General features: G+C 36.3%; 1 long non-coding RNA gene across 2 annotated transcripts in view; it reads left to right on the top strand.

Moving 5' to 3' along the window:
- The window catches only part of LOC309652640, a 213634-nt gene that overhangs the window by 24643 nt on the left and 176202 nt on the right, over positions 1 to 12789 (top strand). The window lies entirely within an intron of this gene.

Genomic DNA, 12789 nt, shown 5'->3' with positions numbered 1-12789 from the left:
GCTGCTTTCTTCATTGTGGAAAGTTTGAGTTAGAGGAACTTGTTTCTCACTTTAGAGGGAATATCCCGGTGTGCCATAGATTAGTGGATTCCTAGTAACTTCAGTGATGAGGCCCATGAACTTTCCAAGGATGATATGTCTGTATTTTGGCATCAAGGGTGCTGGCTACTTCTTTGTGAAAAGATTCAATTAGCATGATCAATGTAGTGGACCAGACAGATGCTCTGTGGGACAGGAGTAAAACCAAAGTCACTGAGCCTTGTATTTTAAACAAGGTGGTGATACCGTCCTTAGATAAGACAAGGAACGTGTACTGCTGCCCTTGGCAGGAGAAAGCAAACAACTTCTGATTTGCTTTACTGATTTGTATTGAAAAGAAAGTGTTTGATAGGTTAGCTCTGTATCAGGTGCCACTGTCAGTGTCAAGATGCCCCAGTAAAGATACCTTTTCTGGAAGAGCTGGAATCACTATGTGACTAAATTTATAATAATCTACAGCTCTTCCTTGAGACCCCCCCCCCCCATAGGCCTTCAGCAGTGTGAAATAAGTGAGTTAAATGAGAATCCCTGATGCCACACCTTTTAAGTTTTTGCAGGTGGCACTAATCTCTGAAATCCTCTAGTGATGTGGTAGCGTGTTGGCTTACTATTTTGGAAGACGGGCACAGTTCCACAGTCTTCAAATTGGCCCTTCTTTTTCTTCATAGCTCTCACTCCAGGGATCCAGGAACCAATGTGAGGTTTCTGCTAGATACTTCATAAATCTTTGCCAATATCTATTCAGTAACTAAGGAAATAAGCACAGGATAAGTCTGTGGTCTGTCCGAACCCACTGTTAGATGGACTTAGCCCAAGACTCATTGTATATCTGATTTCCCTAAGCCCCCGCTTTGGTCAGCGGATCAAGGTGGCATTAAAACTCCCCAGCGGTTAGAGACAATTCATACCTAGCATCAATAATTCCCAAAAGCTTAGGGTGTTTTATTTTCCCCAGTACCCTTACATCCTAGTAAATGGCTGTCATTCCCTCTAGGAAAAGGCTCGGAGGAGTCACTGCAATGAATTCTGGCTGCATTGCAGGGACAACGTTCAATATGACTTAGCCTCCCCATCAGTCAAGGTGCTCTGGGTCTCTGAACTGACCTGAGTGTAGGAACTGGGTAAATTTACCCACTTTGGTGATATATCAGGCTTCTGCTCACTCTACCAAGAATCTGAAATATTACCAGACGGTTAGCCTAAAACAACATTCCGCTTAACCATTCCAGCAAAATTTAGGCTCCAGTAGTGTTTTATCTTTATTTGGGAAACCTGAGATTGTCCTTCTTCTTAAATCTACTAATTACTAGATATCTCAGGTGTGTGAGACACTGCATTACATACTTTTATGGTTCAGTTCCATGATTTTAATGGGAAGGAGGGGGAAGGACCACCCTGCGATCATTTTATTGATGACTATTTATTCATTTGACATATTTATTGAACATCTGCTACCTATTAGACATTGTTCTAGGTACTGGAGATAAAGCAGTGAGTAAATCAGGAAAAATATCCTTGCCCTCATATGCAGCTTGCATACTAGTGGGTGAAGACAACAATAACCAAGATAAATAGGTAATATATATTGTATGTTAGATGGTAACAATACAAAGGAAAATAAAATATAAAAGGGAAATAGAGATGATGAGAGTGGAGAGTTTGTGATTGTACAATTGCAGTTTTGAATAGGTTGGCCAGGTATGTCCTTACTGTGAAGGTGACATTTCATTGAAGACCTGAAGGAGGTAAGAGAGTGAGCTCTGCAGGTATCTGGGGTCAGAACAATCAAGACTGAGAAAAGAGAAAATGTGTCTACACCTTGGGGAGGGAACATGCCAGGCACGTTTGAAGAACAGGGAAGACTAATAAGTGATGCAGAGATAATTGAAGAAATCTATATTAAAGTGTTAGCAAAGCTTAACATGAACACTAGTAGAATTCAAAACAATTTGTACTTTTTCATCGTTAGGCAAGATAAAATCAAACAAACGAGTTTCCCATAACTGTTAGAAAGCAACAAGGGAACGTTTAATGATATGGGGGAATGCTTACAAAATGAGCCGAACATAACTCTGTATTATGTGACCCATGATCTATAAAATGATACATCATTTTGAAATAAAATGTAAAGCAGCAAGGAAATTCACCAAAGGGTTGCTCTGAGTTGTTGATTTGAGTAACGTATGTTTTCCTCCTTATTCTTTTCTGTATTGTCTACAGTGTCTACAGCTTTGCTTTGTTTTGCCTTCTCTAAACTATAATACAGGCATACCTCATTTAATTGTGCTTTGCTTTATTGCGCTTCACAGATATTGCTTTTTTTTTTTTTTTTTTTTTTTTTTAACATGCTGGAGGTTTGTGGCAACCCTGCATGGAGTGTCTTTTGGTGCCATTTTTCCAACAGTATTTGCTCACTCCATGTCTCTGTATCACATTTTGGTAATTCTCACGATATTTCAAACTTTTTCATTAGTATTTGTTATGGTGATCTGTGATCAGTGATCTTTGATGTTACTGTGACTTGGTGAAGATTCAGATATTGGTTAGCACTTTTTAGCAAGAAAGTACTTCTTAATTAAGGTGTGTACATTCTTTAAGACATAATGCTGTTGCACATTTAGTAGACGACAGTACAGTGTAAACATAATTTTTATATGCATTGGGAAACCAAAAAATTTGTGTAACTTTATTGCGATACTCGATTTATTGCAGTGGTCTGGAACCAACAATATCTCCAAGGTCTGCCTCTGTAACAGTTAAGAGCTAAGGATTTGAATTAGACAAACCTGGGTTGAAGTGCTGGCTCTACTTATTGTGTTACCTTGGATAAGTGTTCACATCTGTGAAATACGGATAAGGATAATGACTTCATAGGGTTGTTTTAGATCATTAAATGCAGTACTGATTTAAGTGTTAATATAGTGCTTGATTTGTCACAAATACTCAATAAATGGTAACATCATTGTTAATCAAAAGTGTAGCTCTTGAAATCAGATTAATTTTTTAAAGGACAGAAAGAGATAAAACCCAATAAATCAAACATATACATGTTACACCATACCTGCTCCCCACTGAACTTAAAACAGTGAGATTTCAGAGTGATTTCTACTCAAAACTACCTTCACAGATGCCGCTTCTTTTTTTTCGCTACTTCTTTTTTTTTTTTGGCATCTGTGGTGAGAATAGAGGATCTACTTTCTTAGCAAATTTCGAGTATATGATACAGTATGATTAACTGTAGTCACCATGCTGCACATTTAATCCCCAGGACTTATACATCTTACATGCAACTGAAAGTTTATTCTCTTTGACCAATTTCTTTAACGTTCAAACAAGATCCACTTTCTGGCTGATAACTGTATAAATAAGAAAGGACGTTTACTACATATTTTTTTTATTTTCGGTTTTCAATATTCTTTATTTTTGTAATCAGTCATCAGTTTTATACACATCACTGTATACATGTCAATCCCAATTGCCCAATTCAGCACACCACCATCCCCGCCCCACCGCAGTTTTCCCCCCTTGGTGTCCATATGTTTGTTCTCTACATCTGTGTCTCAACTTCTGCCCTGCAAACCGGTTCATCTGTACCATTTTTCTAGGTTCCACATATATGGGTTAATATACGATATTTGTTTTTCTCTTTCTGACTTACTTCACTCTGTATGACAGTCTCTAGATCCATCCACGTCTCAACAGATGACTCAATTTCGTTCCTTTTTATGGCTGAGTAATATTCCATTGTATATATGTACCACATCTTCTTTATCCATTCGTCTGTCGATGGGCATTTAGGTTGCATCCATGACCTGGCTATTGTAAATAGTGCTGCAGTGAACATTGGGGTGCATGTGTCTTTTTGAATTATGGTTTTCTCTGGGTATATGCCCAGTAGTAGGATTACTGGGTCATATGGTAATTCTATTTTTAGTTTTTTAAGGAACCACCATACTGTTCTCCATAGTGGCTGTATCAATTTACATTCCCACCAACAGTGCAAGAGGGTTCCCTTTTCTCCACACCCTCTCCAGCATTTGTTGTTTGTAGATTTTCTGATGATGCCCATTCTAACTGGTGTGAGGTGATACCTCATTGTAGTTTTGATTTGCATTTCTCTAATAATCAGTGATGTTGAGCAACTTTTCACGTGCTTCTTGGCCATCTGTATGTCTCCTTTCGAGAAATGTCTATTTAGGTCTTCTGCCCATTTTTGGATTGGGTTGTTTGTTTCTTTAATATTGAGCTGAATGAGCTGTTTATATATTTTGTAGATTAATCCTTTGTCCGTTGATTCGTTTGCAAATATTTTCTCCCATTCTGAGGGTTGTCTTTTTGTCTTGTTTATGGTTTCCTTTGCTGTGCAAAAGCTTTGAAGTTTCATTAGGTCCCATTTGTTTATTTTTGTTTTTATTTCCATTACTCTAGGAGGTGGATCCAAAAAGATCTTGCTGTGATTTATGTCAAAGGGTGTTCTTCCTATGTTTTCCTCTAAGAGTTTTATAGTGTCCAGTCTTACATTTAGGTCTCGAATCCATTTTGAGTTTATTTTTGTGTATAATGTTAGGGAGTGTTTTAATTTCATTCTTTTACATGTAGCTGTCCAGTTTTCCCAGCACCACTTATTGAAGAGACTACTTTGTGTGTGCCCTCCAAGAGTGGAGTCTCTTTCTTCCCCAGTCCTGTCAGAGTCCTGCAATCAAGTCCTGCTCGCCTTCAAAGTCTGATTCTCTAGGAATTCCTCCTCCCATTGCTGGACCCCCAGGTTGGGAAGCCTGACGTGGGGCTCAGAACCTTCACTCCAGTGGGTGGACTTCTGTGGTATAAGTGTTCTCCAGTTTGTGAGTCACCCACCAGCAGTTATGGAATTTGATTTTATTGTGATTGTGCCCCTCCTACCGTCTCATTGTGGCTTCTCCTTTCTCTTTGGATGTGGGGTATCTTTTTTGGTGAGTTCCAGTGTCTTCCTGTTGATGATTGTTCAGCAGTTAGTTGTGATTACGTTGCTCTCGCAAGAGGGAGTGAGTGCACGTCCTTCTACTCCGCCATCTTGAACGAATCCACTATTTAATTTTAATTAATATTAAATTTGAATGTGCAAATACAGTAACTAGTAGCTACTGTATTCATAGCTAGTAGCTAATAGCTACTGTATTCAACAGCATAGGTATAGATTGTTTTTGGTAGTCTGAGTTGGTGTCAGAAGTTCCAAGATAAAGACCTTTGGATTTATCTTAAAGCCAGGAAAGTGTACATATCACTCTGCTGCTTAAAGACTTTCAGTGCCTCCTTCTATGTTACTACTTAATCCAAATTCCAAAGACTCACATATGAGGTCCACTTTGATCTCATTCCATCACACTTTTCCAGTCAAGTTTCCATTAATCTCATCCTTATATGCTCTAATCTATCCTAACTGAATTATCTTTGTTTTGAGTCCATAGTTTATGCCTTCTCCACACTCATAATTTGGCTCATAAAGTATTCTCTTCTAGTAATCCTTTGCCCAAGCTGTGTTTCCAAATCATCTTAATTTTTTTTTCTTAAGGAAATTTCAAATGTATTTGGAATATAGCAACAGAATACATTTTGTAAAGTTACATATAACAAAACCATTTCTCCACCAGTTACATCCGTGGACCAGAGTTTGTTTATTTCAGAAGCCCCAGGATGCCTTAAGAATATTTGTCTCATTATTCCCATTGTTTTCCGCTCCAGGGAACTGTCCTTAATAAACGTTGCTATGTGTCTCCTCCTGGCTAGTTTTTTTAAAATTGTTATTCAATTTATTGAAACTACAAGAAAAAAATCAGTTCACCCATTTCTCTGACTATTGCCCCCCCACATCCCTACTCCCAACCCTCACCTCTGGCAACCACCAATCTCTTCTCTCTGTGAGCTTGGTTTTTTGCTTTGCTTTTAGGTGCTGCATATAAAACAGATCATAGGGTATTTGTCTTTCTCTAACTTATTTCACTTAGCGTAATGCCCTCGAGGCATATACATGTTGTTGCAAATGGCAAGATTTCATTCTTTTTTTATGGCCGGGTAATATTCCATTGTGTATATACACCACAGTTTCTTTATTCATTCATTCATTGATGGAGACTTAGGTTGTTTCCATATCTTGGCTGTTATAAATAATACTGCAGTGAACATGGGTGGAGTGCATATCTTTTCGAGTTAGTGTTTTCATTTTCTTCAGATAAAGACCCACAAGTGGAATTGCTGGATGGTATTGTAGTACTATTTTTAATTTTTTGAGGAACCTTCATACTATTTCCCATAGTGTTGTACCAATTTACATTCTCACTGACAGTGTACAAGGGTACCCTTTTGTCCACATCCTCACCAACACTTGTTATTTCTTGTTTTTTTTTAATTTAAAAAAATATTTTTAATTAAAAAAATTTTATTTTTGAAAAATTTTTTAATTTTTTAAATTTTGTTTAATTTTAAAATTTTGTTTAATTTTTAAAAATTTTTAATTTTTTTTTTTGGATTTTTTTTTTTAATTCAAACAGAAAGTCACAAAAATTATACTCTTCCTCATCAGTTCACTCAGTCCCATGTAATTAATTTTTTTTTCATCTTGATCTTTTGTTAGCACTTTTATGAGTTCATCAGTTTTTCATTAGAGTTCTGAAAATGCTTATTCATTCAGTTCAGCAGTACAGTCAGTTATCAGAAACCTGTACTTGTCAGAGTCTTTTCCATGAATTTCTTGAAGATGAAACCCTTTTATAGGAACATAGTTGCAAAAGCATCAGAGTACACCCAGAACTGTCTGTAAATGACAAAAGACTTAAAAATGACCATGGTTAAAGATTTGATGAAAGTTCATAATAATGCAGTTGACAAGAAAATTAGTTATTTCTGAGATATACATTTTAAAGTAATAACTAGAATTATGACTTATAACATTATACCAGAACATATAAGATTTTTAGAAATTTCATGTAATGTCTGAAACATTTATATTAACATATTTCCATACAAATAACCCAATGAAAGTTTAGTATTAGTTGTTTTGTTTGTTTGTTTTTTTATACTGCAGATTCTTATTAGTCATCAATTTCATACACATCAGTGTATACATGTCAGAACATTTTCTAATAACATATGCCCAAAAAAAACCTCAAAATGGATTAAACATCCAAATGTAAGATCTGAAACCATAAAACTCTGAGAAGAAAACACAGGCAGAACACTCCCCGACATAAATAGTAATTTTTTTTGGATTTCTCTCCTAAAGCAAAGGAAACAAAAGCAAAAATAAACAAATGGGACCCAATTAAACTCAAAAGCCTTTGCACAGCAAAGAAAACCACCGACAAAACAAAAAGACAACGTACTGGATGGGAGAAAATACTTACAAATGATATGATTGACAAGGGGTTAATATCCAAAATATATAAACAGATCATTCAATTCAACATAAAAAAAGAACCCAATTTTAAAATGGGCAGAAGACCCGAACAGACACCCCTCCAAAGAAGGCACACAGATGGCCCACAGGCACACAAAAAGATGCTCAACATCACTACTCATCAGAGAAATGCAAATCAAAACCACAATGAAACCATGCTCTACATAGACATTTCAGACTGGCTTCTTTCAGTAAGCAATAGCATTTATGTTCCTCCATGTCTTTTTATTGTTTGATTGCTCATTTCTTTCTCTTGTAGAATAATATTCCACAGTTTGTTTGTACATTCATCTTTTGATGGACATTTGGGTTGTTTCCAGTTTGGGCAATTGTTAATGAATTTGTTCATAAACATTCATGCATAGGTTTTCATGTGGACATAGTTGAAAACTCATTTGGATAATTACTAAGAATCACAACCATTGACTCATATGGTGCAACTATGTTTAGCTTTGTATGAAACTGCCAAACTGTATTCCAAAATGTCTTCATCCTTTTGCATTCCCACCAGCAATGAGTGAGTTCTTGATGTTCCACATCCTCACCAGCGTTTTTGTACTGTCACATGATAAATTTTACCCATTTTGATACATGTATAGTGATATCTCATTATTTTAACATTGTCATTAAGCAGTCCTCTAGTGACTTGATGTTAAGCATTTTTTTCATATGCTATTGCCATCTGTTTATCTTCTTTGTGGAGGCATCTCTCCAGATATTCTGCCCACCTTAAAACTGAATTGTTTGTTTTCTTATGGTTGAATTTTAAGAGTTCTTCGTATATCCTGGATATGAGTCTTTTATCATATATATGTCTTGCAGATATTTTCTTCCAGTGTATACCTTGTCTTTCATTCTTAGTATTGTCACAAATCAGAAGTTTTAAATTTTAATGAAGTCTAACTTATCAATGTTTTTCCCCAAGGATTGTGCTTTTGTTGTAACTAAAAACTTCTCGCCAAACCAAAGGCTGTTAGATTTTCTTATGTTATCTTCCAGAAGTTTAATAGTTTATAGCATCTAATATTTATATCTGTGATCTATTTTGAGTTAATTCTTGTGGAATGTATAAGAACAGTTTCTAGATTCATTATTTGGCATGTAGATGTCCAGTTGTACCAACACCATTTGTTTAAAAGTCTATGCTTTCTCCATTGAATTGCCTATCCTTTGTCAAAGATCAGTTGATTATATCCCTGTGGGCCTATTTCTGGGCTCTGCATCCTGTTTCATTAATCTATTTATCCTTTCAACGATATCACGTCCTTTTAAAAAATTTTATTGAAGTATAGTAGATTTACAATGTTGTGTTAATACAATGTCTTTTTTAAAAATTGTAGTTAATTTACAATGTTGTGTTAGTTTCAAGTGTACAGCAAAGTGATTCAGTTATGCATATACGTATATATATTTTTTAAATTTAAAAATTTTTTTAATTTTTAAAAATTTTTAAATTTAAAAAAAATTTTAAGTTTTTTAAAAAATTTCTTAAATTAAAAAAATTTTTTTTAATTTTTAAAAATTAAAAAAAAATTTTTGTCTGCGTTTTGTCTTTGTTGCTGCACGTGGGCTTTCTCTAGTTGCAGCGAGCAGGGGCTACTCTTCATTGCAGTGCACGGGCTTCTCCTTGCAGTGGCTTCTCGTGTTGCAGAGCATGGGCTCTAGGCGTGTGGGCTTCAGTAGTTGCAGCATGTGGGCTCAGCAGTTGTGGCTCATAGGCTTAGTTGCTCCACGGCATGTGGGATCTTCCTGGACCAGGGATCAAACCTGTGTCCCCTGCGTTAGCAGGCAGGTTCTTAACCACTGCACCACCAGGGAAGTCCCTCTTGTTTTTTTTTTAATAACAGCCATTCTGACGTGTGTGAGGTGGTATCTCATTGTGGTTTTGATTTGCATTTCTCTGATGATTAATGATGTTGAGCATCTTTTCATGTACCTGTTGGCCATTTGTATGTTTTCTTTGGAAAAATGTTTATTCAGGTCTTCTCATTTTTTTTTTTTTATAAACTTATTTATTTTATTTATTTATTTTTGGCTGTGTTGGGTCTTGGTTGCTGGGCACGGGCTTTCTCTAGTTGCGGCGAGCAGGGGCTACTCTCCATTGCAGTGTGCAGGCTTCTCATTGCGGTGGCTTCTCTTGTTGTGGAGCATGGGCTCTAGGCACGCAGGCTTCAGTAGTTGTGGCACGTGGGCTCAGTAGTTGTGGGTCGCGGGCTCTAGAGCACAGGCTCAGTAGTTGTGGCACACGGGCTTAGTTGCTCTGCGACATGTGAGATCTTCCCGGACCAGGGCTCAAACCCATTTCCCCTGCATTGGCAGGCGGATTCTTAACCACTGCACCACCAAGGAAGCCCTCATTTTTATTTAATATTTATTTATTTTATTTACTTTTTTGGCTGCATTGGGTCTTCGTTGCGACGCACAGGCTTCTCTCTAGTTGTGGCATGCGGGTTTTCTCTCTCTAGTTGTTGCGCATAGGCTCCAGGGTGCGTGGGGTCTCTTGTTGAGGCACGAGAGCTTAGTAGTTGTGACCAGTGGGCTTAGTTGCCCCCCGGCATGTGGGATCTTAGTTCCCCGACTAGAGATCGAACCCACATCCCCTGCACTGGAAGGCGGATTCTTTACCACTGGACCACCAGGGAAGTCCCTCCTCATGTTTTAATAGGATTAATTGTTCAGTTTCAGCTGAAGTTGCCACTTATTTTGTAAAACTTTTCCCAATTTCCCATGGTGTAAGCAAGCTCTCCCTCCACTGAATCAGTCTAGTTATCTGTCTTTATTTCCTCCTGACATATATCTATTTTATCTTTATAAGGTTTTAAGCTCTTTCAGGTTATGTTCTATATCTGATTTACTCCGTAATCTTCAGTCTCTGGTCTACTGTCCAGTATATAGAACACACAAAATAACTGGTTATCAAATGAGTGAGTTAAATAATAACTGAATTAATGTGGACATTTGAATTTGAGACTCTTGTTATCATCATCAGAACATTTCAAATGAAAGTAATTAAATCATTAGGTATATATGAATTTATAAATGTATACATTGCATATATGGAGATGTTTTATTTTTATTTACATATATTGTCTCAAATATGCAAATAGTCTCCACTTAAAGCTGAATGGTTTGCATATTTTATGCAAATTGTTTTATCTTTTTATGTGTTTATGTAACATTTTTGTCTGGTATGTACTGAAAAAAGTGATTTTAATTTTTTATTTTTCTGGATAATTGGCTCTGTTCTCCATTTTATTTCCCACATGTAGAGCAGTCTGAAGCATTATAATTATATGCTACAAAACAAAACATTGTGTGAAAATGTTTATTTTAAACCAGAATATTATATTGAGAAGATTTTCCCACCATGAACATTTGTTTGCCATCTGTATTCAGTCCAAGCAAACTGCTCAGTACTATTAAGGGAACTTGGATAGTGGACACTCTAACTCCTTGAAAGTATTAAATTATGGCAGTTACTGATATATTGAAAATCTGATGCACTGTTTAATGTTTTATGAACTTTCTCTGGAATATCCTGAGAAGTTCACTTATTCTCTATGAAACATTCATCCCAAATAATAAATAGGTATATTCATATTGTAAACATAATCCAAGCAGTCTATAGTACAGTTATTTCAATAGTAAAGTTTATATTTTTCTGACTACAGAAATGAATGATTCTGTTGTAAACAGTATTAAATGACAAGCTATACTAAGGATTAGACATTAGGCATTAGACAGGGTTCAATTGCTAAAGAAGACTCACAGGACCAAAAATGGCAGGGTTTAAAAATGTACAGTTCATTGCATGGAAAGGCTACATTAAGGCACCAGCATTAAAGTCCGGATATGGATCACAGCCAAAGGCTCGCTCAGAGTAAGGGTGTGGAGAAACCAAGCTATTGTCCTCCGTTTGCAAAGGCCATACCAGTATACACCTTTTCTTTCAGACCAAGAACACAATTTTCTCTTAAATCAAAAACCACCTATGTGTGCACATAAAATCACAGAACTAGGGAACCCAAAATGGCATCTCAGCCAGGATTTCTTATGTCCCGATGGGTCATGTAGGCATCTTCCCGCTAACCTGCCTCAATGGCAGAGCGTTCCAGGTCTGTCACCAAGACCAGATGCAAATCATCAATCTTGCTTATCAGTAAATAATGCTGACATGCTGGTGTATCACCCCAGATCTCCTCAGACGTATAGTTACAAAGCAACACTAGTAGGCAGTGCAGTTCTTGCCCTGGCCAGGATCAGGGCTGTGCAGGTTATTTTTCTTATTTCAGACCAATTTCAGACCTGGGGGAGTTGACTCTCACAGCTCAGACACCAAATAACAGGAGCTATTTCTTGCAACATGTAAAAGTGACAAAGGATTAGTATTCAGAATATATGAGACACTTGTAAAATACAAAGAGAGAGACAAATAACCTAATAAAAAGGAAGAGAAACCCCAAACATATTTTTAAAACACACACATAAAAACTCACTAATGATTTAGGAATGGCAATAAATAACAACAACAACAACAAAAACTCATCAGATTGCAATTTTTTCAGAAGTCTGCTAGATAAATTTCAATAAGAATCTGGGAAAACAAAAGCCCTCATATGCTTCCAATAGTAGTGTAAAATGGTACATCACTTAAAAGAGCAATTTGACAAGCTTTACAATGGTTAAGGATGTTCGTACCTTAAGAGTAACTATTCATCTCCTAGGAATATACCTTAGAAAAACTAGGAAACAGAACATGGGAAAATTTTGCATGATTATTTGTTACAGCATTGCTTGTAATCATGAAAAATTAGAGACAATATATGACCTATACATAGAAAAAATAGATCAGTAAATTATATGTTTTTCAATGGAGTACTCAGTAGAGGTTAAAATGAATGAATAAACATTCATGTATCATGAGTCAGGGGTGCAATGATATAGAAATCCTGAATCATGAATGTGCTATTAACACTAAAATTTTAAAACATAAAGTTGAGGGGAAATCAAGTTACAGAAAGACACAAATTATATTGCATCACTTATATGAAGCTTAAAAACACAAAAAAAATTTCATAATATGTTATTTATGGGACCATTCAGATGTAATGAAATATAAAATTTAGAAAAGATAAATGCCACCTTTTGGATAGTGGGTACTTATGGGAAGGAACTTAAATGTTCTTAGTGAGGGGTCCAAAGTGATTTATTTCTTTGAAAACAAAACTTGTGGTAAATATGACAGAATGTTAGCTACAGCATTTGAAAAATTAAAACTGTGCCTCCTAGAATTTGGGCAGTAGAGGGACAAGTGACAGACT

The sequence above is a fragment of the Balaenoptera physalus genome (assembly GCF_965194825.1).
Source record: "Balaenoptera physalus genome assembly, chromosome: X".
Taxonomy (NCBI): domain Eukaryota; kingdom Metazoa; phylum Chordata; class Mammalia; order Artiodactyla; family Balaenopteridae; genus Balaenoptera; species Balaenoptera physalus.
This window is presented reverse-complemented; position numbering and strand designations above follow the sequence as displayed.